This window comes from Dermacentor silvarum, chromosome 1 (assembly GCF_013339745.2).
Source record: "Dermacentor silvarum isolate Dsil-2018 chromosome 1, BIME_Dsil_1.4, whole genome shotgun sequence".
In the NCBI taxonomy this organism is placed as follows: Eukaryota; Metazoa; Arthropoda; class Arachnida; order Ixodida; family Ixodidae; genus Dermacentor; species Dermacentor silvarum.
The window spans coordinates 238113777-238140769 of NC_051154.1; the positions used below are offsets into that span (position 1 = coordinate 238113777).

The 26993-nt window shown below is 42.6% G+C and overlaps 2 protein-coding genes across 2 annotated transcripts in view; one reads left to right on the forward strand and one right to left on the reverse strand.

Moving 5' to 3' along the window:
* Positions 1-26993, forward strand: part of LOC119436965 (uncharacterized) — a 31335-nt gene that overhangs the window by 673 nt on the left and 3669 nt on the right. The window lies entirely within an intron of this gene.
* Positions 18386-26993, reverse strand: part of LOC119436970 (dynamin) — a 156799-nt gene continuing 148191 nt past the window's right edge. The window contains exon 21 of the transcript XR_007464797.1: positions 18386-18626. The gene's annotated coding sequence lies outside the window, so the exon portion shown is untranslated. The remainder of the gene's footprint in view (positions 18627-26993) is intronic.

Here is a 26993-nt window from a genome sequence, read left to right on the forward strand (position 1 = left end):
TGCATGCAGACCAGGTGTAATCAAGCAGGAATAAAGCTTTAATACAACAGCTGCATAATGTCTTTATAAATCAAGCAAGAACTTTACTACATGGGGGAGAATGTAAGAGCAAAAATAAGGCTCACATTAAAAACTAAAATTGGCAAAACTGCGGGCTAGTTGACAGTGACACAGGACTGCTGGAGAAGTATGGAATAAAACTGCAGTAGCATGGCGACAGTGGGTAACAGAACCAGTTCACCAAGCTAGGCCTCTTTGCTCATTTCGTTCATCATGCTTTTCATAGTACTACGTGCCAGGCCACCAAATTTGTATTTTTTTTCCTTCATTTTTTCCCCCCGCAGTTACAACCCTTCACTAATGTCTGCTAATTAATGAGATAGTATGCAGTAACTATTTGCTGTTGACGCAAGTACTATAGACAATGCTGCAGAACAGCCTACATTTTTAGATAGTGGTTTACACGAGCACAAGTGTGGCAGATGCAGTTAGCAGTAATCACACACTAATTACCATACTTTCACTCAAAACCATTCACCAAGAGCCAATAATGCTTCAAAATATCAACACCATTTCGCAAGGTAAAAGTCTACTATGGCTGAACACACAAAAGACTAACAGTCAAACATACATATGTGCTTGCCTAGCAACTGCACCAACACAAACAAAACAAAATTAAGAAATAGATCTGAACACCAACAGTGTAAATTTTGTTGCATATTTCAGAAATAATGGATCTGTAATACTTTTTTTTACAGTAATTTAAATGCAGTACTTTCTTCACAATTTTGAGATCCTCAAATTGCTCTCAGAGATAAGCCATGCAGCCTTCTCCGTTTTTCTGCTGCCCTTGCTGGTGTACTCGCAATGCTTCCCTCCCCCGGAATACAATGTCAATCTAGACAATGACAAGTAAGTTAGCAACGTATTGCGATACATTTTTTTCCTGATGTCCACACAAACTTCACTGAACTAGATTTCTTGGTATGTCTTTCAGATTTAGCTTGGGCAAACAAACTTCAAGTTTCTATGGCCACTGTCACATAGTTACTGTACATGTCTCTAGTACTGTTACATGTCACACAGACAAGCAGAATTTTACAGCTGATGAGCATACCTTTAACTTATGACTTGCACTTAAGAGCAAATCCTGGCTAATAAGAACTACAAGCAGGTATACACAAAAGGTTGATCCCACAATGCACACAGGGATTGCACCAGAAATTCCAGCTTTCTTTTAATTTTTATTTTATTTATTTTTTATTAAATTTTTCCCTTGCAGGCAGATTAAACTTGTCCTACCACACAACTAGAAGATGCAAGCCAGAAAAAAGATGCTCGATATGGCTCGAGGAGTCGAGATTGGCTCCGTTCTGAGTACGACAGCCTGGCAGCCAGCCACGCAAAGATACTTGCATCCATGAAAAAACCATGAAGGAAGGAAAAAACAGTCGTTGGCGTACGCAAGCAATGTCTCGTTCGTGGGTTCGTACATTGGGATAGTTGTGTGCTGTTCTAAGCTGGTCTATACATTTATGTGATATCAACTGGAGTCATCTAGCTGTGCCGACGCTGTTTGCCATGTGTTTTGTGTGATGTAGCGGTTTCGGTTTAGAAACACACATATTCGGCACCCAGTGGGCGCTGTTTGCATCTACGCCCACTCCAGCAGACACTCCTTGGCTTTGTATACCTGTGGACAGGAGCAAATGCCAAAGAGGAAAACAAAAAAATGCTGGAATGCATATCAAGTGACATTAATGAGCTAGGAGAAGGGTGCGAGATTATTATACTAGGAGATATGAACGCACACATAGAAGACATGGACGGGTACACAGACTCAACAGGCAACATGATGCTGGATATGTGTGAAATGCATGACTTAGTTGTATGCAACAGTACTGAGAAGTGTGAAGGGCACATAACATGGGAGGTAGGGAGCCTGCAGTCGACGATAGATTATGCACTAATGTCACATAGGATGCACGATAGGCTAAATGTAATGAGCATAGATGAATATGGCTCCAGAAGTCTAGGTAGTGATCACAAACGTATTAAGGTGAGTTTTAGAAGGGAAATGAAAGTAGGTAGGAGGCAAGATGAACAACCAGGTGGGATATTTTACTCGGAAAAGCAGCTTGAAATAGCAACCCAGCAAATTGAGGAAGTAATTTCAGTGGATACAAAAACAGAATGGACATATGCAAATTTAACAGGACTATTTGAGCTAGAGCTTACTAAGGTACGAGTCAGGACAAAAGGGAACAGAAGACGTAAACCCAAGAGCTGGTGGGATGAGGAGGTTAAGAAGGCCATAGAGAAACGCCAGGAAGCATCCAGGGAACACAGATATTCAAAGCTAGCAGAGGGGTGAACCAGAAGCTGATGTAGCATCCAATTTGATCAATGAGAAGATCGGAAGAAAGGGGAGCCAATGGTTGTCAGAAGTAAACAAAAAGGATAGAAAAGCAGCGAAGAAATTTTGGAAACATCTCAACTCCTTGAGTAATAAGACTAGCCTAGAGCAGAGGTTTATAGTTAGAGCTAAGGTGTTCGACTAGAGGGAGATGAGGCAATGGAACATATAAGAACAATGATGACAGAAAAATTTAAAGAACGAAACATAGCATGTGCTCAATCAGGTGAGGATGGACTAGTCAGTGCAGTACGCTCCACTGGCACAAAGCGAGTGGAAGGGCAGAGAAGAGGGTTCCTAGTAGCACGTCGACAGGTCCTGATGGCATCCCAATTATGTTGATAAAGACATTGGGCCCAAAATCTAAGAAAGCATTAAGAGAGGCAGTGAGCAAAATGATAATGGACGGTAAAGCCCCTGACGGGTGGAGACTGAGCAGGATGAGCATGATATTAATTAAGGGAAAGGGGGACAAAGCCGACATAAACAACTACCGTCCCATAACAGTGACGTCAGTGGTTTACAGGGTGGTGATGCAGATTATAAAGGACAGACTGTAGGCATGGGTGGAGAGCGAGGAGGTGCTGGGGGAACTACAAAATGGGTTCCGAAAACAAAGAAGGTTAGAAGATAATCTGTTCTCATTGACACAGTGTATTGAAATAGCAGAAAAGGAACACAGGCCCCTATGGCTTGCGTTCTGGATATCAAGGGAGCCTATGACAGTGTAATCCAAAATGATTTGTGGGACATACTGGGCACTCTAGAGGTGGAAGATGGAGTAAGAAATCTTTTAAAAGATATCTATAAAAGTAACAGGGTGCTTATAAAATGGGAAAACAAGGTATCTGGTCCTATAGAGATACAGCAGGGGCTTAGGCAGGGGTGCCCTCTGTCACCTCTGTTGTTCATGCTGTATTTACAAGGATTAGAGAAAAAATTAGAGAGGAGCGGACTTGGCTTCAACCTTTCCTATTTCAAGCAGGGAGAATGGATTAAACAGTCATTACCAGGACTGATGTATGCAGATGACATTGTACTTATGGCTGACAGCAAGGAAGACTTGCAGAGATTAATGGACATCTGTGGTAAAGAGGGAGATAGCTTAGGTTTGAAGTTTAGTAAAGAAAAATCGGCAGTCATGACTTTTAATGATAATCAGGGCAGCGAGCATAGGATACAGGAGGTTACGCTGGAGGTGGTGGATAAGTACAAATATCTTGGAGTGTGGATAAACAATGGGGCTGAGTACCTAACGGAACATGAAAAATATGTGACGGCTAAAGGTAGCAGAAATGCAGCTGTGATGAAAAATAGGGCACTGTGGAATTACAATAGGTACGAAGTGGTGAGAGGGATTTGGAAAGGGGTGATGGTCCCTAGTTTGACTTTCGGCAATGCGGTCCTGTGCATGAGATCAGAGGTTCGAACAAGGTTGGAAGTTAAGCAGCGAGGGGTAGGTAGACTGGCTCTGGGAGCACACGGAAATACACTAAATCAGGGGGTACAGGGTGACATGGGATGGACGTCATTCGAGGGCAGGGAAGCCAGCAGCAAGATAGAATTTGAGGAGCGATTGAGAGAGATGGCAGAAAAGCGGTGGGCAAGGAGAGTTTTCAGTTATTTGTACATGAGGAATGTTGATACAAAATGGAGGAAGCTGACCAGAAAACTGTCAATCAAATATTTGGACTGCAGGAGGGGTGCAAACCAGGAAACAGCGGTTAAGAAAAAGGTTAAGGAAACAGAGAGGGGTCTGTGGAAAACAGGGATGCAGACGAAATCAGCACTGGGCACATACCGAACTTTCAAGCAAGAAATTGCCAAAGAAAATATCTACGATAATTCTAGGGGAAGCTCTTTGTTGTTTGAAGCCAGGACGGGAGTATTGCGGACTAAGATGTACCGAGTCAAGTACCAAGGTATAGACACGTTGTGCTGTGCGTGTGGAGAAGAAGAGGAAACGGCTGAACACCTCATACTTTTCTGTAAGGGGCTTAACCGTACAGTGCAAAGCAACGGGGCTGATTTTTTCAAAGCATTGGGGTTTAGGGACAGTGAAGGCAAAATAGACTTTAAGCGGGTAGAAATAACCAAACAGAGGTTATCTGATTGGTGGATAAAATCAAGGCAGGGGTGAAATTTCACCCACAACAAAGTACAAAATATGTTAATAGTCATGGCTAGGTGGCGTATGCCACCGCCCGATTTAAAGGGTTCAGCCTCATCCATTCATCCATCCATCCATCCATCCCACCTATATAAAGAGTTGTCACCTGGCCACAGAGGGCGAAAAAATCGCTGCTAATAAAACAAGCATAGTACATCCTCTCGAAAATATGCCTAAGTGAGTTCAGTAGCTCCCGCTAGAGGCGCCGTAATAAGCGCAATTTTAACCTACTAACTTTCTCCCGCGCTCATTGAAGCATTTTTATTACTTGACAAAGAGTACAAAATTATTATTCTTAATTAGAGATTGTACTGTTGAGTACCAATTGTTTCTTTTTTGCCATTATAAACGCAAAATAACGTTCATCATCACCGATCTCCCACGTGACCTCTGGCCTGGATTTAAAATTTTTACCGGTATTTTTCGCGAACACAGCAAGCACGGATTCATTGGTTCGTACACTTATGCTGGTTGCTTATTTTGTGCTAAAACCAGTTTATCGCGCTTCGACACCTCGCGTTATTTAACTTGGGGTGAAGTGACGGGTTTGCGAGAAATGTAAGCCCGAAAGCTAGGTATCGGTCGTGAGCCATGCGGAACAAGTCTGCATCGAAACGGGAGCCGGATTCTGCTGCGACTAAGGACGGCAATACCGGTAAGTCGTTTAACATCGCTGCTTCTTGAATCGTTATGTAATATTCGTCTCGTTAACTTACAGGCGGAGACAAGTTAACGAACTAGATCATGCATTACATATGGGCAGTCAGGACCCTCCGTTGCTGTTTCCGAAATGTTTAGTTGCGCGGCCATCGTTATGCAAATACAATGACGAAAAAAAAGACAGCGCTATCGGAACGCCCGTCACATTTTTCATCTCGTTGTAACCGTGGCCATAGGCGACTGAGTAGCCTTATCAATATATATATATATTCGATTCCGCCGGCAACTGCTTTCGTCCACAAAGCCGGATAACCCTTTGGTAAATTGAAGTGAAAGTACTGAATTTAATGCATTAAAGAGTTGCACGCATGATAATTTACCCATATTTCGTACTTGTTGGTTCCAAGTGTTCTTGCTGTTCCGTTTCATTTACCTTGGGGCATTTATTTTTGCAGTAATAAAGGGGTGCATCACGTGCGTGCGGAAAAGGAATGCAGCAGTTCTAATAGCTTCACGTGTCGTACATTTGCTTGTGGAACCAGCAGCGTGATAACTTCTGGTGTATAAATGAGTGCACAAATGCTCTCATTTGTGATCCTAATAATACTTAAGCTGTTGACACGCATTGTAGTTAGGCAGGTAGCAATATTCATTTAATTAACATGTTGCTTAAGCACCCTAAAAGAAAGTGTACAGTTCCATGTGTTCTGCAGTCTAAAACCATTACAATATATATGTCACACCTTCTTGCATTTCATATTGCAAAACTGTGCTTTTTCAATTTCTGATGTAATCAAAATTTCTGTTCTAGACATGCAGTAGTAAAGAGGATGGCACCAGTGTAAAGCAGCACTCCATACACCAAAGACAAGCTACTTCCTGCTACAACAAGGCCATTTTGTGGACTTTGGCTGTTACTACAAGGTAAACAACACCAAGTTCAGAAATAAATATGCTTGATATATACTGTATTGGCTCACTAGTCTTGAGATACGTGTCATTTGTTTGTAGCAGATGATATGAATGTCTTTCCACATTTACAGTTCAGCATAATTGGTTCAAACATAAAAGAAAGCCCTACATGAGTTTGGCTAATCTGTGCTGTATCTCATGTGTTACTGTTCTGCCCCAACAGAATCTGCACCAAGCACACCATGGACCTCATCACAGGAGCCCCCATCTACCCTGACAGGAAGGGGCTGGAGCCGAATTTACAAGGATTTTACACCACAAACAAAGAAGCGTATGCAGAAGTATTTGGATGAGATATCAAGTCTACGGAGAATTGTGTCAAGACTGAAAAGAGCCTCAGCCATCATTCCACCAGCACGGATATTGGCCGAGTCATCCAGGTACCCCAACAAAGACTTTCTAGAAATTCTTCATGTTGAGATGCACCTGCAACCATTGAACAAGCACGGACGACGCTGGCCAAAAGAGTTCCATCAGTTTGCCCTTCCTTAATCAGCTTCCTGGTCATGTCAAATTCCATTTGTGCCGAGTATACATTTTTTTCTATAAATGCAAGCTTTTTCATTCCCCACTCTTGCTAGGGATAATTCTTCTTCCTCATCCAAACATGAAGGTCAACCGATTCTGTGCTCATACATAATAGCATTCACTGTCTAGTAGCATACCATATCTGTAGTAATATTTCTTAGTGTCTGCTGCCATGTGCAATTCCTCTCCAGAAATAGCCGATGCAGCATCGACATGCGTCTTGCATTAACCGTTGCACCGTGTGCTATGTAGCATTTGACTTTTCTTAATGTTTTTGGCTTTCAGTGCTTGCAGAGCCGAGTGGCTTCTTTCATGAACACAAGCTTTCTGATTGCCATATTTAATTCCTAGTCTCATTCAGCATTGCTCTTCTTGCTCAATAGCCTGGGTGTAGCCCTGCTTGTCTAGCCTTGCCTGGGTGTAGCCTTGCCTTGTTCGATAACCTTCAGTGTACCTTGTGCTACACTGAAGTGATTGATTACAGAGTCTGGTTTCCCTGCTGTCCCACTTGGTCATGGTCGCCGTGTTACGTTTCTCGAATGTGGGGACCTGGTAAGTTGCATTGGGAAGCAGTCTCTCCAGGTAAGCACCTGCTCCTGCAGTCTGCACAGCAACATAGACTCCCAATTTACACGCACCGTGATTGGTGCTCCCCGTTCTGTCCTTTCCTGCTGTAGCCATGTGCAAATTTTGCTTGCGGCCTTCGTCAGCTGCAATTTGGCATGAACATAGACCAGCATACGTGCTTACATGATCTGAGGTGTATGAAGTTGATAGCCACCTAGGTGGAATGGCCCGCAAAAGTGGCTGCCGAAGGTGATGCCCACGAAACCGACTTGTCTATAGTGAGACAAATTGGGGCACCAAGTGTGAGCCATACATTAGCGGCCCTCCAAAGAAAAGAAATGTGCAGGCTGGAAAGGAGTTAATGCTAAAATGCTGGGTAGTCCATGTTGCTGTGTTGACTGGGGCAGTAGATGCCTGCACCACCTGATTGCTTCGCAATGCAAGTTGCTAATATTCAATGGTGACTGTCGGTGCAAATAGGTGGGACACGCCGCCCAATCTGTTCGCGCTGCTTGTTGTCGCTCATTACCAGACCACCATGTGTGTTGGAGGCAAGCCTGTAGTTGGACAGCTGAATGTGCCGTAAGTGACCCATGTACGTGAATGCTCACTGTTGCCATATGGATCTTCACCAATGTATAATGTATTGTGTGGACCTTATGCGGTCATTGATTGCAGTCTCATTTCACTGTTATCTGACTTGGTTATGGTTGCCGTGTTACGTTTCTCGGACGTGGCGGCCTGGTCAGCTTCATTGGGAAGCAGTCTCTCGTGGTAAGCATTCGCTCCTGCAGTCCGCACAATGACATAGACTTCCAATTTACATGCTTTGTGATTGGTGCTCCCCGTTCTGTCCTTTCCTGCTGCACCCATGGGTAAATTATGCATGTGGCCTTCCTCGGCCACGATTTGGCGTGACCATCATTTAGAAGAGTATAGATGTAGGCCAGTTGGTGATTCATGATTTGGGAAGTTACCGCAAATAACACACGAGACAAAGAAATAGACAACACGAAACGGTACTGACAACTGTTTATTTAATGAAGCGAACGCCAAGCTTATATAGATCAGACACATGTGTGCACCCAAAAAGCAACGAGAAAACCAATAATAACACAGAGCTACCTTCAAGAGGGGTGCGATACAAATGCTAAGATACACGCTGATAGACTAGTGAGGCACTTAACACGTGTGTATCACGTGGAAAGAAACAAAAGTTCTTTCTGAGTAACAGCAGATTATCGGCAGAAAAAATGGCCAAGTGAAAAGAGAGGTTGTAGAGGCAATAGCCATGCGACACTTTAAGGATGGTGATTGCGTTAGTTTTCAGTCAGTTGCTGTTACCCAGAAGGAACTTTTTTATTTTTCTACGTGATACACACGTGTTAGGTGCCTCGGCAGTTTACAAATGTTTATCCTAGCATTTGTATCGCAACCCTGTTGAAAGTCGCTCTGTGTTTTTATTGGATTTCTCGTTGCTTTTCGGGTGCACACGTGTGTCTTATCTATATAAGTTCGGCGTTCGTTTCTTTATTCTTTATTCAGACATATCCCCGCTTTGCCCGAAAGCGTTACAGCTTACATTAAATAAATGTTAATTTATGTTAATTAACGTTACAGCTGTTTCATTAAATAAATAGTTGTCAGTACAGCTTCGTGTTATCTCTTTCTTCGTCTCGTGTGTTTTTTGCGGCAATCCTTGACCAGCATACATGCTTACATGGTCCGATGTGTGTGAAGTTGAAAGGCCCGCAAACCGACCATGTCCATATTGAAAGATAGAGGGGCACCTACACATTCGCGGCCCCCGAAATAACAAAAAAAAAAAAAAAAGAAACGTGCAGGTTCGAACGGAGGTAACTTTAAATTTCCGGGTAGTCCATGTCGTTGTGTTGGCTGCGGCAGCAGATGCCTGCGTCACCCGATTGCTTCGCAATGCAAGTTGCTCATGTTAAACGGCGACTGTCGGTGCAAACAGGTGGGACACTGTCCAATCTGCTTGCACTGCTGGTCGTCGCTCGTTACCAGGCCGCCATGTGCGACGACGAAAGTGAGCCGTTTACGAGCTCGCGTTAATGATTCCAGCGCATCTCGACATGCAATTTTTATTTCTGCTCTTGTACGAGAAGGTGCACTGCTTGTCTTCTGCCAATAAAGCCGCACGTTCTGTTCACTCACTTGTGGCTTGTTTTTTATGGGCGTCAGTAGAGGCTCTTTGGTCTCCTGGCAATTAGAACGCGAAAACTACGCGGCAGCCAAGGCAATGAGGCGTGCCGCAACGCCAACCGGGCGAGCTCGGCGCGTACCAGCGTACGCGACCGGTCAAAAGCGGCCATATTGAATTTTGCTCCAAAAAAAACTGCATTTCCGCTTCCTGTTTGAGCAGCGCCACCTGTCTTATGCCTAAGTAAGTTCCATGCGCTGCCGCTTCTTATTTTCGTACCACTGTGGAAGCTACAGTTTCCCTTCTCTAAAGTTGGTTGGGGAGCGGTGGGCGAGGCGGGCATCGAGGAACCCTAGACTGTGCGTGCCAGCTCTCCCATCACGGCCCATGCGCGCAGCCCTGCCGGCCTCTGCCTCCTGTGCCGCCGACTCTTTCTGGGCTCTTGACCGCCTAGATCTCCCCTAACAGTGTCGACAACGGCGTTTAGCCGTTCCGTCACATCGCCAGCGTTTTCAGTCTTGACAGCGGTTGTGTGCGGTTATTCTATGTCGGTACCTGCAAGCCAGAAAAAAGATGCTCGATATGGCTCGAGGAGTCGAGATTGGCTCCGTTCTGAATACGACAGCCTGGCAGCCAGCCACGCAAAGATACTTGCATCCATGAAAAAACCATGGAGGAAGGAAAACAGTCGTTGGCGTACGCAAGCAATGTCTCGTTCGTGGGTTCGTACATTGGGATAGTTGTGTGCTGTTCTAAGCTGGTCTATACATTTATGTGATATCAACTGGAGTCATCTAGCTGTGCCGACGCTGTTTGCCATGTGTTTTGTGTGATGTAGCGGTTTCGGTTTAGAAACACACATAATCCGCACCCAGGGGGCGCTGTTTGCAACTACGCCCACCTATATAAAGAGTTGACACCTTGACGAATTCCGTCTCGGTACCTTTTCCCAGTTTTCTTCTGTTTCCGTGCTTCTGTGACATCGTCAGTTGTTCGGCCGCCATGCCGATATAACAGTTTTGCATCAGTGCTTTGTGACCATAGAGTTTCTCACTATGTTATGTTTGTGACATCGGCTGTATTGCGTTTTTTCGCCGACGGCTTACTACCACAATGGCGGGATCTGCGTTCGCCACCTCCGTTCTCGATGCGCCGTTGTACGTCGCACGTTGGGTAGGAGAAGTGAAATACTTTGCACTTTGTGTTTCGTCAACAATGTCCGAATTTCTTTACGTGATAACCGCGACAATTATTGATGGTTGGGCTCTACTGTCTTGTTGGTTTTTTTTTTTTGTCAGCTTTATTTTTTATATGCGGGTTCTGCTTGTTTATAGTCTTTGTGGTTAACGTAGCATGAAACAACCGAAGGGAGTGCATTCAGCGAGGACACGCTGCTCATAATCGTGAGCCAGTCTGTACTCGCCCTATCTCGTGTCCTTTTGTTCTTGCATGGGTACGTTACACTGTAGCATTGCGCACGCGCACGTGTCACTATACAGCTTGTAGCGTTCCAAGCGCCATGCTTACTTGTTTTATGCGTTGTCAAATGCAATCGGCTGCTGATGCAAAGTTGCACTGGTTTTTTATTCTGACTAAGCTGCAAAACTTGTAGCCTAGTACATGCTTCATCTAGGAGTGCAATCGGGACTGCTTATCGTTTATTAATGAATAACTGTGGTTCACCTTATTTGTAACTGCATATCTGGCTTTCAACTGACCTGATGCTCTTATTTTGTTCTTTTCACTGTTTAGACGGCGGGACATATTGGTGTCTTGGCGCTAGCTGGATGGCGGGACCTCATCATTATGATCAGTGTAAGCCAATGTACCTTACCCTCTCTGATCATCAGTGTATTGCATGTGTGTTAAGACCAGGGAGCACTTCACGGTAAAGTACCTAGCATTTAGCAAACGGGCATTAAAAAAATTTTTTTACACTGATCCCTAATCAGCTGCCACTATTCTGTTTCTCAGCACCAGTGTATGTACACAGTTTACTTCTTCTTTCCTAAGCCTTGTTAAACTCGTATGAAGGTGGTCAATACTATGCAAGAACTCGCAAATTAACTCTCTTGTGTCATGATTCACCAGTATTTCATATATGAGTAAAATTTTGCTACAACGGTGTACGTTGCACCTTGCTTCCCCAATGCACAAATGTGTTCAAGCCTGTATGTGACGAGTTCTGTATTCTAAAATGTTTTCTGTGTGATTTAGTTTCTTTACAGGAATTTGCTGTACATGATCAGCAAGGAGTCTAATTTCATATCCTTGTGTGTGCTGCAGGATGTATGCTTTGCTGCTTGGATTGATAAAACATGCGCCGAGGCTTCCATACAAGAACGAACTTCAGCTGGCTCTGGCACCATCAGTGCTTGGCTGGTACCTGCCGAATGAATCGTCACAGGTAGGTTGTGCGGACCATTATTTAACCTTACTCTGAGGGGATCGACCAATGATGTGTGATGGCACATGTGTCTGAGATTGTGTTGTCACATGTGGGTGTAGAACAGGCATGATGCTGCGGGTTCCAGCAGCGTGCAGAGCTGCTTTGCAAAAGTTTGTCGTAAATCTAATATTACCTGTGCTGTTTTTATAGCGCCAGCTACATGACGCCAGGTTTTCGCCGTCGCCGCACTTTGCACGTTTCGTTAACAGCGACAACTCTCGACCAATCGCGGCCGGGCTGCGTTTGTGATCTCCCACGTCACGAATGTGTAGTGCAGGAAATTCAAAGGGGCATCAACACCCATGCTTCAGTTTTTCGCTATTTTCTCGCTTATTAAACCTCTGTTAGCAGTAAGAATGATATGTCTGTGTTCGTGATAGGATAATCTACCATTAAAGCTGGACTTCAGGTTTCTCTTTAGTGTCCCTTTAAGAAACCAGTACATTAAGACAAAGGAGGGCTTAAATTTATTTCTAATGCTAGGTAAAATTCTTGCTTGGCACATATTGTTAATTGAAGTTCCAATTTGCACATTCTCATTTTCTTTTCCGCTTTTTTTTTTTTTTTTTCCCTCGTCTGTGCAGGTTTTGCTTGCCTGTGTCTACAAGAACCTTCACGTGTCACCTGCGACAGAAAGCATTTGTGGGCAGCCAGTGCTCTCCTACAAAGACTGGCCTGCTCTGGCTGCGACAGCAATGATCTTGCACATCTATGCATGGCCAACTTTGCTGCTATTTGTCACTCTTGTTAATTACACTTCCTGCATCTTTTCTCATTTATTGGGTAATAAAGTTTGACTGTGTGACATGGTGTAAAGTAGATATCTTGCAGCATTTTGGCTTGCAGTCCTATTCATTGCACTTCATTTAATGAAAAGCTCATCGTACAGTGTGTGTAAAAAAAACAAAAAAAAACGGCATGTTCTAATTTTCCTTTCAGTTCTGGTAACATGCAATATGCAAGGGATTCACTAAGAACTGGCCATTATTTCTGCGTGATGCTCTGCAAGCACATGATATTGTAAGACGCCAACAAACAATGATACAAGGACAACATAGGGGAAATTACTTGTACTTACTGATTGAAAATGAAGAAATAATAAATTTATCATTTCTTTATTTTCAATCGGTAAGTACAAGTAATTTCCCCTATGTTGTCCTGGGTGTCATTGTTTGTTGGCTTCTTATGATTAATAAGTCGGGGCCCCTTGGTTCCCTTTCTTCTGCAAGCATATGGCAATACTTAACAAGGGACACCCACAAAGAAAGTTGCAATTTACTTTCAAATGAGGCACCGACATCGGAAGAAAATATTGGTATTGCCGGATAGTGGTGCGCCGAGTGCTTTTCCAGCTGTGAATCGTTTTCTTTTTAAGAATTCATTGTAGCACAGCATTCTGTTTCGTATAGTTGTGTAATGCTGTAACTTCATACTAGCTCTAACTGATAACAGGATGTCATATCAGCCTGAACCGCAGCATCACTGACAAAAATGTTTCCCTGCTGGAAACTTTCAGTTTGCAGGAGAGACCCAGCAGAGTAAAGTTTTGTCGACAGTGATGTGTTTCATGCAGAGGTGACATCGGCATACAATGCAGATCTTGTTTTATGTACAAAGTAATTGTGACCGATGGCATTCAATTGATTGGTCTAAGCAAAATGCACTAGTAGTTGACCAATCGGGCTGTGCATCGCCCTACCCGACAATATGAACATTTTATTTATTTTTTCTGCTGTCCATTGTCTCGTTTAAAGTAAATTGTAACTGAACAAACCATGTGTAGCCACTGCCGCAAAAATTTGAGAATGTGTGTTGTTCTTGTCAAGATGTCCGTTAGCCAACTTTTAGCGTAATGTTAGCACGGCTTACTGAACTACATTTAGACGTCGACGGCTACAAAATGTCTTGGAAGACGGCTACTACACTTGTGAATTATCCTTTCGACATCAAATAGCTGCTTCCGTGTTTTGTGGGCACCTCCGACGTGCATGACTTTTGTGCTTTATTCTATGATCTAACCACAAAAGCTCGGGCCACGTGCACAGGCGCCGTCGCCACACTTTCCCCCTCTCCCTTACCAGTCCCCATTCCTGTCCACGTGCTGTGTCCGCCCAGGGTACCCCCCCCTAAGCCCCCTGGGAACGCATACGGGGGCTAGAGCTTCACTGTAAAAAAATATCACAGTTTCGCCATAATGACAACGCATTGAATGCGATGGCAACATGTTAGAGTAATACCCTAAGTGTAAGACTTGTAACTGTAGTGGCAGTATGAATTGAAGTAAGCATAAGCTAAGTAAAAACGAGCTGTTGTGCTAGGGGTACTTTTTGAATCCTGCTATCAGATAAGTTCATTTATGTTTATTAATTAAAGCGAACGTCTCCCTTAGACTTTACCACCACTTTTCCGTATCGGGTATGTTTCAAACCTTTTTCCGGGGACGATCCCGAAGGTAGTGCACAGCCGCACCAATAAAATTACATAATTTACAGGTTTTAGCTCCGTTGTTTCTCAATTTTAATATTTAGGTCGGAAGATTTTAGATAAAAGGCATGCACTGTCAGTGTTTTGTTTTGTGACATTTGTGGGCTGCCATTTTCAAAATTCTGAGGAATAATTTTGTCAAGAATGTAAGACCTGGTATGAGCAACTTTAGTGATAGAATGGTGTGGCAATAGCTGAATATTAACCCGCATATACCGTATGTCATATAGCATACATATACCTAAATATATACGGCACATCACGGCGACGGGCAAAATTCGCTTGGAGTGTCCATATAATTGCTGTCGCAATACAAGTTTCTCTAGCCTCCACAGCATTGCACCTGATGTATGAAACAGATTATAGTGATTTTGGCATAGCTTATGGGAGGAGCGGTCCATAAATATTGCATATATTGCATGACATTAGAGTTGCGAGCTGTGCGGTGCATAAACATTGCATGAGAATATACGTTGTGTAGGATAATTAATTGCGCAGCAAATCTTCGCACCCAGCTCCCTTTTCCTACCTCCCTGCCTCCTTCACAGAGCCTTCACAGAGGAGATAGAAATCAACCTTTGCAAAATTCACCTCCTGCCAGTTCATAGCTGTATCCTGACCTTGCTCCTGGCCCTGTGCCGTGTTGGATGCAGGGGTTGGCATGAAAGCCAGCCATGTGACCTGACAAGTTACGCAACTGCAGTTCACAAGTATCCACAACTCCACCTTGAAGCCCGGTTGGCGGGCCATTTCTGTGCACTTATGGGCTGTTGCCAAGGCACAAAGGCAACATGAATACACGCAGTAACAAGCAGCAGCGTATCCTATGCAGGGCGCATAGGAACCCTACCAGAGTTTTCACACAGTATGTAGTAGTTTCTCTAACCCCCCCCCCCCTTTGTGAAGATGCCATATATGGTGTATGCATGTAACGAGTATGTAAAATGCAGTGCAAAATGATCACCCAGAACACACACTGAACATGACATGAATGCGAACGACGCTCTTGCGCATATCCAAGCACATAGTGGATATTAACTACATCCTTCCACTAAACACATGAAAATAGACCGCAAGGTTTAGTGGCTGTTAAGTGTACTGTAAGTCACTGTGCACCGCTATTTAGTGGGAACATAGGTCCTGGCAACAAAACATACACTAAAAAATAGAGTTTTCATTTTTATTATTTTTCTAATCCCCTTACCAGGGTATGCCTGTTGGCAAAAAACTAGCTCAAAATGACATGTCGTTGAGGAAGAAAACACTGTATTTGTGCAACGAAATGTTCAGTTTTGCCCATGATGCCGACATGGCCCATTTTGTGTCATTTGCCATTCCAAAACAGTATCATAGCCAGGCCACTTCGGTCTTGTTTGAAAGAGCATGTCTGCAGCTTGCGCTCCTGCCGAAATGAGCCTTCAATGCTGCTTCAGAAACTACCTGGTTTTGTAGCATAAAATGCCATTTTTGCACACTTTCTGCACTTTTCTCAAAGAATAATTTTTCCTAGTCAAAAATTTTGGGAGCTGCACTGTGGCACTATCAGTCATTCAATCTTTTTGATTTCTTTTTTGCCTGAATGCTAGAGAGTCAGAGTGCACAAAAGCTATAATATAGTGTTTTACGACACTGCAACATTTTGAAATCCTGTAGAAATCGTCAATAAAAATTCACATTTGCAAAGTTTCAACTCTAGAATTTCATAACTTTAGCTAAAATACAGATATAAACATTAGAATGCGCACTCTTTGAACATTCAGGAAGATACCTCCTTAATTTTAGCTCTCTTGGTGCAGTGCATTTTTTTCCAAGTCAAATCCCAAATTTATAACACATAAATAGTGGAAACTTTTTTGGATTGACTACAAAAGAACTAACTTCATATTTCTAATCAGCACGCAAGGTTGAATATTTCCTGAAAATTTCACGTGTCTAGAGTCAATAACAGAAGTGTGTTTATCCGGGACCCATGTCTGTCCCCTTCAAGTGTAAGTGCAAAGATGCAAGCTGGTGTACACCTGACAAGAGTGGCAAGTAGCACATTGCAAAAAAGCCCTGTACTCACTGCACATATTGCAAGAAAATGAAATATTTAACTGCTGGCCAATTATGTACGGCACTTAAAGAGCCCATTTATGCAATTTTAAATTGCTGCATCAAGTTTTACAATCCTGGGTAAATTTTGGGAAAAGATATGTGGATCGTACAAGTATTTAGTCACTATTCTTGCTTAAAAAATTGGCATTTAAGGACGGCTTGCAATGTAGATTATCTGAGGGCCCCGTTGGTGTAACTGTAGGGTTACTTTGCTATGTAGTTGTCATGCCCTTTGTTTTTTTTTGCAAACAATCTTACAAATGACACTACTTTTAAATCTTCCACAGAGATTCAAAAAATTTGTTGAAATATTAACGGAGCTCAAATGAAAAAAATACAAGTCTGGTTGCATTTCTGAAATTGTGGTCCATAGTATTCTTATTCAATTTGATTAGAAAATTGCCATATTTGAACACCACTACTTGTTACTTCAAGAGCGTGGTCGGTGACTATTTGAGCCCAGGCATTCACTAGGTATCTAACTGTACATGTCGCCAATTTAAAATTTTTCCTCGCGACAGTAGAAAGTTATAGAATGCATACTTACTCAAGCAAAGGCCCGAAGAGGATCTGCGGTATACTGCCAGACCAATAAGCCAAGGGGCTTGCATTACAAGAGTGAGAATAGAAAGGACACGGAAGTTCGCCAACATTGATACTTTAATTTACATCTTCAAACACACGCTGCTGCGCATGTGTACACCACTGGCGTGAGGCTCCCCAGTCTGTCGTCATATCATACATTCTTACAGCATGTACTTCCTTTTGCAAGCATAATGTGCGCGCCCGGCTGTACTGAGACATTCATGCTGCTGATGATTACTCGGGTATTTTAGAATTAGCATGTGGGGACAGTTGGTGGCTTAGCTCTGCTAGAATACTATCTGAGCCTACAGAGCACACAGACAACAATCGCGTCCTAGACGCCCTGAAGAAAACTCGCACTTTGTCTTCACTGCAACTTCGGCAAATCTTCAAAGAAAATAGTAGGCAAGTTTCATATTCTATGCTGGATACACACACAAAAAATAGTTTTTTTTTTTTTTTTCAGAAATCAACGCCAATACTTGTGTGCTCACTATGCAAGCATAACCGGTACATCAATGACATGCAAGTTTACATACAGCGAGAGAGGCAATCTCTTTAAACTTTGCCCTACTTGTATAAAATAAGGCAAATAAACTGTGCAACAATGAAATAAATACCCTTCAACCAAGCATAGGGCTACATACTGATTCAAAATCAAACATTTAAAATAAGCACTTCCACTTGCTCAAAAAGAGGATAAAAAAAATGGCTTCCCCACCACCAGTGCTGAATGTGAACACCAGTTGAGGAACCTGACTCTCTGCTTCTTTTACCAGCAAACAAGCTTCGGTATCAAATTTTGAAAAGCAAAATCCATTTCTACCTACAAAATACACATAAGTCAATACGGCCCTGCAAAAAAAAAATGCCATTTTAAATTGCCAAGTCACTATGTGAGGGCATATTGGGGCACGCATACTGGGACTTGCGCAGCCTAGCAATTTTGCATGGAGCCTTTACTTAAGGATGCGCCTTGCCAAATAAATACCTTCTCTTCAAACAAAACCACAAAAATCAGCACAAGGAAAACATGGCTGAACTGCCTCGAGGGGGGGGTGAGCTGGTGAAATGAGGACACACAGGTAGGTAACATGAAGGACCATGGCTAAGTGAAGCAACCATAGCAGATGGCATGGTGCTCGTCATGGGCAGTCCGCCAGCCAGTGACAGGCTGGGGGGAATACATTATACCCACATGTCTCTGTATACTGGTCAGGCAGACTGAGTGAGCACATAATAAAAAAAAATACGAGTGGCACAAAGAAAGAGCAATTCACAGTGACCAAGAAATCAATCACAGGAAGTTACATTACAAAACTTACACAATCCAAACAAACAAGTGAGGCAGAGTCGGGACTAGCAGGGCACTGGATTTTCGCCTAACCTCTGGTGACATAGACAGGGATGTCCCTGCCAAGGGATCACAGGCGGTTGGCTGCCCTATGTGCCACGCTGCTGCTTGGAATGCTTCCCTTTCGGTCCTCCCCAACGTTTAAACCTCATGCCACCGACCCTCCTTCCATGACCTGGCCTGCCTTTGGAACACATCTCAGCTTCACTGGGCCCTTTGCTCTCACACTGCTCTCTGTTTTAATCAGTCTCTTAGGCTGGTCGTCCTCCACAGAACACAAGGATGGAAAACTCAGAAGGGCCATTATGAAGATGAAACCTGCGGCCGGTCGGGGATTCTGGGAGGGACTGATCGAACAGGGCGCCTGTTTTTGCAAAGTAAAAGAAACAGTAATAGTTTGAAGCATTAAATGTGGTGCACAAACAAAAGGGAACATGATAAACTAAAGATAAGTGGGAACCAAAAGTAAAACCTAGCTTTGCTGTACAAAACAGCTCTTGGAAAACTAGCACAGCAAAGCTTCAATATTTTTTTTCTTTTGGGGTCAGTGCTATAACACTGAAAATAAAACAGACCAAGTGATATGCCTCTCAGTCAGAGAGCCGTACTTCACAAATCAATATGTAATGGTTTTTGACAAGCTAATAAAGAAAGAAAAAAGCTGCACAATTAAAATAAAGCAAAGCTTCTTGGATTTCGAGCAGCTGGAAGCGGGAACCATAAAAGATAAGATGGCAGGAGCAACAAGCACAAGTGAAATAGCTTCAACTCTTGCTGGCTTAATGGGAAGAACAAGTAGCTCAAGAAGAAAATGCACAAGAGCTACAAGTCTACCACGAATACACTGCATAAACTGACCCAATCCTGTTCCTTGGCTTTGCAAAATTATGTCAAGCCACACCATGCACACTGAATATTTTTAATATGTGTAGTGAACTCTGTGCCAGTAAAACATGCTCGGTGAGGTACAGTCTACTTAAACAGTTATTAGTCAGCAACCACTGTGAATACACCATCACTTCTCCCACTAAACACCAAAGCCAAAATGCAGCCTTCCAGGTGTCAGCTATGCTATTAGGCTCAATTACAGTTTCCTCATGCAAGCAGACCAGGTGTAATCGAGCAGGAATAAAGCTTTAATACAACAGCTGCATAATGTATGCTATTAGGCTCAATTACAGTTTCCTCATGCAAGCAGACCAGGTGTAATCGAGCAGGAATAAAGCTTTAATACAACAGCTGCATAATGTCTTTATAAATCAAGCAAGAACTTTACTACATGGGGGAGAATGTAAGAGCAAAAATAAGGCTCACATTAAAAACTAAAATTGGCAAAACTACGGGCTAGTTGACAGTGACACAGGACTGCTGGAGAAGTATGGAATAAAACTGCAGTAGCATGGCGACAGTGGGTAACAGAACCAGTTCACCAAGCTAGGCCTCTTTGCTCATTTCGTTCATCATGCTTTTTATAGTACTACGTGCCAGGCCACCAAATTTGTATTTTTTTTCCTTCATTTTTTCCCCCCGCAGTTACAACCCTTCACTAATGTCTGCTAATTAATGAGATAGTATGCAGTAACTATTTGCTGTTGACACAAGTACTATAGACAATGCTGCAGAACAGTCTACATTTTTAGATAGTGGTTTACACGAGCTCAAGAGTGGCAGATGCAGTTAGCAGTAATCACACACTAATTACCATACTTTCACTCAAAACCATTCACCAAGAGCCAATAATGTTTCAAAATATCAACACCATTTCGCAAGGTAAAAGTCTACTATGGCTGAACACACAAAAGACTAACAGTCAAAGGTACATATGCTTGCCTAGCAACTGCACCAACACAAACAAAACAAAATTAAGAAATAGATCTGAACACCAACAGTGTAAATTTTGTTGCATATTTCAGAAATAATGGATCTGTAATACTTTTTTTTACAGTAATTTAAATGCAGAAATAGTGCAACGTATTGCGATATATTTCTTTCCTGATGTCTACACAAACTTCACTGAACTGGATTTCTTGGTATGTCTTTCAGATTTAGCTTGGGCAAACAAACTTGAAGTTTCTATGGCCACTGTCACATACAGTTACTATACATGTCTTTAGTACTGTTACATGTCACACATGGTTACAATTTTCAAGGACTGACAAGCAGAATTTAAAAGCTGATGAGCATACCTTAAACTTACGACTTGCACTTAAGAGCAAATCCTCGCTAATAAGAACTACAAGCAGGTATACACAAAAGGTTGATCCCACAATGCACACATGGGTGTCACATATAGCAATGCATCCAGAAGTTCCAGCTTTTTTTTTTTTTTTTTTCCCCGCATAACCGAATACAATTATGAACTGACAAGATTTTTGATGCCTTTGTATGCATTTTTACCAGCAAATCTAAATCTTGTGTCGCTTTGTCCCTATTTTCATAGCGGGAATTGGTGCACCTTCCCTGCATGCCAGAAATTTTCTGGTTGTCTCCATGTTCAAATGAGATTGTGGACAGGATGACATCAATAAAATTAAAACTCCAGTGATAGCTCAGAATGCACATGGAACTTAAAACAAACAGTATAATTTAAAAGAAATTGGCAATATCAAATTACTAATAACAGCCCCCTTTCCCTTATTTTAGCAAAACCAACAAGGTCTGCTACAGCTCATGTATTCACATGGCATTGTCAAAGCAGGACAAAGTGGGAAGCTCCCGCACAAAGCTTGGCCATTCGAACTTTCTGTTGCTGCGAGTCTGCCTTGAGCACCTGCACTAAATACCCATTCATGTATTCATTTGGTCTGCAAGACTAACATTGCTTACAGATAAAGAAAAAGGATTTTTCAACTGAAAGACCAATTCCAGTTTCCAGTGCTGCAAATTTAAGGCAGACCAAACATGCTCAGACAACTTAAAAAGAGACCTTGACTTCCAAAAATATCCTACTGCATTACACGGACGTCGAGTTCTGCAGCCTCACACCTATAGTTGTGATCACAACTAGCAACACAAGCGCTACCACAGGAAAGCTGTACCCGCTCTGCCTTGGGGTGACTACCACATTACATGCAAAATGGTGAGGACAGGTAGGGAGAGGACAAGTAGGGAAAAGGGCCTTGTTTCTCCCATGCTTCATGCATTATTCTGTTGCTCCCTCAGGCCTTCATGAATATCTGATCTAGTCACTGTCCCTACATGTTATGCATGCAACATTTGCAACATTTAAGAACAAGACTTGACAACAGCTTCAGTCAGATCTAGACAAAGCACCTCAAAAATTAGTTTGTGTTTCCCCGTGCTGCTAGCCTCACAATGCACATGGGGAGCGGTGTATACTTGAACATAAAATGCCACAATCCATGGAAGCAGCTTTCTAATGAGCCGCTTTTGCAATGTGACATCGCAACAAACTGTCACAACATCAGCACAGCACAGGCTGCACTGGCACTTTATTGTAGGCATCGAAATACAACCCAAAATTTATAACTCATGCTTCACTGCATTACAAAGCAAACTAAATCTTGTAATCAAAGTCCCACAAAATCATCATGACTTGGTTTATTGCTTACAACAGCTCACAGCATTCGTATGATATATTTATGCAGGGAAGTAGTTTGTTGCAGGTTTAGGCACTCACCAACTGAAAAATTCTGTGTATAAAACGAACAGCCTCAAAAAACACAATGCATCCTGATAAGCATAAAGAAGTTAGTGAACATAAAGCTAAAAAAGACGCAATGTGTATCACCAAGAGGAATGTATAAAATAACATTTTAAGAACTTGAAACTTTTGATACTGCACACTGACACACTAGATTATAACTTGCATACAGTGATTTATGCTCTATATCAAACATGCAAAGCTTTTTAAGTGATATTCACATAATATAAATTAGTTAAAACAAACTGGAGTGCCTACAACCTGTGCCATAAAACCAACACCAGCAGCTTTTTTTCCTGTGCGTTTTTCGAGCATGCTTGGACATGAGCAGGTAGAGTGCAATATGACGCATAACCTGATGAAGAGCTAGATCCTGTTGGGTTGTTGTGCTACCTACACAGGCCTCTACGACAGTCAGGTCACCATGGGGTGTTTCAGCACTGTCACACAGCTCTCCTTTACCCAAGCATAACAAACTCGTCATACTCGGGTTCATTTCAGATACACAAATTCCCACATATAGAATTACTCAATATGTCGAACTATATTTAGCGTACAAACCAGTTCGGTAAAACAGCATTCCATGTTTTCACAAATGAGCTTTAATGAATGAAGGGAAGCAGGAACCAGAGTTAGGTGTACATGATGACACTGTGTATTGGCCAATTTTGATAGCGCTTGCATATCTTATTTGCAAAGGCTTTAGCGAAAGGTACTAGAGATACATAAAGATAAAATTATGATCAGACATGATGCACAGGTGACTACAGAAAGTTAGCAGCACTCATTTCTTCTCAAAGAATTTTCTGAACGAGCTACTAAAATCAGTAGACTAATATTAGTGAATATTCAATATTCCAGTTGATTTAAACAAGCTTCACAATTTTCTTGGTTGAACTAGGCTTCCACTGTATTCTGAAGCCAATAAATTGAAACAAATTTTTCACTTAGCTAAATCTTTTGGATTTCTAGGTACACTAAAGCAGCCAAAAGCAGCTGATGACAGAGCACTAGTCAAACATGCCCGTGTCCGATATTCCAGCTAGTGTATATGTTGACAAGTGGTACTGCAAGATGATGCCACCAAGTTGCATGTTCATGACTCTCACGACTTAGCTATATTGGATATGCATTGCATGGGCGAGAATCCTTTCTCTTGGCCAAGGAGGATTTCTCTTGCAGGATTGCTGTGGCCTATCCTGCAGTATGTTAAATGTTCCGAACAACCAGGAATGCAACACAGCCATAAAAAGATTCAAACATGCAGTACTGGTAGTGCAATCATTAGATCGTAACATATTTTTGGCTTAATTAATAGACTTGATTCTGATTACTGTGAAATTTTGACAAGCTACATCCACTACCGTTCTTTCACATAACATACATCAGCTTTACGTCTGCAGATATCATTTAGCATTGTGTAGGAGGAGGCATAAATCTGTGTGCATGTCTTCTTTCAGTAACCATGGGTAATTCTAACAAAGATCTATGGCCTAAAGGAGCTTGTATCTATGAGAGTTGACCACAGTTAAATAATGAAATCCACAGAAATACACTAATGCAGCAATTTGTGTTTACACAAGCAGCAAAGGAGAGTGAATAATGAAAGGAAAAAGTATGACACATTAGAACAAATGCTACTATACAGGGTGTTTCAGCTAACACTTTCAAAATTCTTTAAAGATTGCCTGTGGCAGATAGCACAATTCTAGTTCCTGGGCTGGTCTACTCTAAAAGCCGGAGATTACTTGCACAAAAAATTGACATGCATAATCGACTGACTAATTAGAGTTTTTAAGTAATTACCTTGTGGCCCATATTGCAATTTAGAAATTCTGGCCATAGAGTTTGCAAGGAGTTCACAAGAATTCGTTCCACTTGGAACGAATTCTCAGGATGACACCAATTGCGAGATATTAATTCCCGAACTTTGAGGTGTAATGCATTGGCGTTCCAGTTTCTTTCTTAACAAAACGTCGCTTTATGCATTGAAGCACAAAAGTAACTGGAACGCCAATGCATTTCACCGCAAATTTTGGGAATTAATATCTCGCAATTGGTCTCATCCTGAGAAGTCATTCCAAGTGGATCTGCGTTGCGAACTGCCAATGAGTGTGAGTGGAAGTGAGTGCGAGTGAGTGTGAGTGAAGGTGAGTGCGAGTGAGTGTCAGTGGAGGTGAGTGCGAGTGAGTGCCAGTGACTCAGATATCTATTTTTTTCTTACTGTTAGCGTTACAGATTTTTGGGCATTTAGAGTCATCTGCCACTCCTGACACCAAGAAAAGGCAGAATTTGTATATGGTGATTATCACTGTGAATAATTTCGCAGTACGAAATACAATAGTCAGCGAATAGACGGATGTTAGCATGTAATCGGGAAGGCAAATCTTTTATGTATATTAAAAATAAAACTGCGTCCAAAACACTGCCTTGGCGCACTCCCAATGCAACAAGTGCTAAATTGGAAGCTTCGTTATGAATATACACGAATTGTGAGTGGTAAACTTCGGCAAAGTGACTCATGAGTGCACTCACTCATACTCGCACTCATTTCAAAGGGGTGAGTGCGAGTGAGTGCCATTGATTGTGAGTACAGGTGAGTGCGAGTGAGTGCCGGTGAGTGTGAGTGCAGGTGAGTACGAGTGCCAGTGAGTGTGAGTGCAGGTGAGTGCGAGTGCCAGTGAGTGTGAGTAGAGGTGAGTGCAGGTGAGTGCCAGTGGGTGTGAGTGGAGGTGAGTGCGAGTGAGTGCCAGTGAGTGTGAGTGCAGGTGAGTACGAGTGCGAGTGAGTGCCAGTGAGTGTGAGTGCAGGTGAGTGCGAGTGCCAGTGAGTGTGAGTGGAGGTGAGTGCAGGTGAGTGCCAGTGGGTGTGAGTGGAGGTGAGTGCGAGTGAGTACCAGTGATTGTGAGTGCAGGTGAGTACGAGTGCGAATGAGTGCCAGTGAGTGTGAGTGCAGGTGAGTGGTGAGTGCGAGTGCCAGTGAGTGTGAGTGGAGGTGAATGCAGGTGAGTGCCAGTGGGTGTGAGTGGAGGTGAGTGCGAGTGAGTACCAGTGAGTGTGAGTGCAGGTGAGTGTGAGTGGAGATGAGTGCGAGTGAGATTTTGTGAGTGTGAGTGGAAGTGAGTGCGACTGCGAGTGAGTGCCAGTGAGTGTGATGGAAGTGTGTGCGGGTGCGTGTGAGTACCAGCGAGTGTGAGTGCAGGTGAGTGTGAGTGGAGGTGACTGCGAGTGCGAGTGAGTGCTGTGAGTGGAGGTGACTGTGAACGTGAGTGAGTGCGGGGCCTTGAAAAAATTATGGTGAGTGAGTGTGAGTGAGTATTCTCCCACACTGACGACCTATGGTGCCATCTGCCACAGGCAACCTTCAAAAATTTTTGAAAGTGTTCGCTGACACACCCTGTATCTCTAACATAAAATGAAGATATAAATCAGAGAGAATATAATGCGTGAGGTGATAAATACGCACAGCTTTTTTTTTAATGAAAGAAAAATAATGTCAAAGAACTGCTGACTTCATACTAGTGTTGTTGAAAAGATCCAACTGAGCCTACATAGAAGGCACTACTGTCCAATATTCCAACAATAAGGAAGCATTGACCATTTGAGTGGGCAGCTCCATGTGATGAAGTTTGGCAAAGAAACAAGAAAGAATACACACATGCATGAAGTGCATTTCAAGCATGAATCGTGTGCTAGGCTCTTCCATTCAAGCTTGACAATCCTTGCTGCTTGCCCGCCCCTATTTCTATCAATCATCAGAGACTACATATAATTTTATTCTTCATTTTCTTTCCTTGCATACAACTATCAGTAAACAAGTATTCAGTGTATGTAAAGGTGGGAAATTAAAGTGCAAACTTGCACTATCATGGTCCTGTCAGGTTCCCCGTCACCACTTTTAGCCAATGCAGGCAGACAAGTAGTAGGGGTATGTCATGTTGACTGCAAACGCATTGCAGACAACACTTGCACTGAAAGGTGACCTATGCAATTCTGTGTATTCTTGCTCTTTTCACCGACATTTTGTATTAAAATAGATGTTCCAGCTTGCAAGCTGCAAGCTTTTTTTTTTCTATTTTAAAGCAAGGCCTTCTACTCCCATGAAACGAACTGATGTTGTTAGCAGCCACTTGAAGAAGCCTCCAGTACATTTTTTTTATATGTTCTTATGTCAATATTACTCATTAACTTTTAATTGTTAACTTTACAGCCACAATATCAAAACATTTTTAATATAAACTTGAAAATATCAGTTTCAGCTGTTTTTGGCTCGCTACCTGCCATGTAGCCTCTTTCCCATAAGAGAAACATTTATTACAAATAAATTTAGAAAAGGCAACCCCTGTGGTACTTCCCCTGAGCTGCCTATCCTAAGTTGGTTTCTTTTAGGTGTGTGCTTTGCTGGGCTACACAGCCCACATAAGACCAAAAAATTTCCAAAAGCCCAATGCAGCCTTCCACTTGCATGCCTCAGCAGTTCTGGGGCCGTAATCTCAATTGGTCACTTTCGCACACACTTTCGCTTTAGTGTGAAGAACGTCCGGTGTGATACACCTCACTGGAGCTATATGGGCACTCTACCCACTGGCTGAGCCAATCAAAATTCACTGACAGCGATATCCTCGAAAGCTGACCTCCATGGTTGACCAAGCGTTTGCATAAATTTATGATACATTAAATTCCTTTTAGCGATATATCCCACAGCTTGTAAGAGCAATAAGCAATTTGCAATTAGTCCATGCCCTTGATTTGAAGCATCAGCTGAACACAAAATTAACACATATGTTACTGGTCTACTCAAACAGGCAATGTGTTGCACTTATGGGCAAGCCTGTACACGCCATGGGGAGAATTAAATTGCTGGCAGTCAGTTTACAAGCACT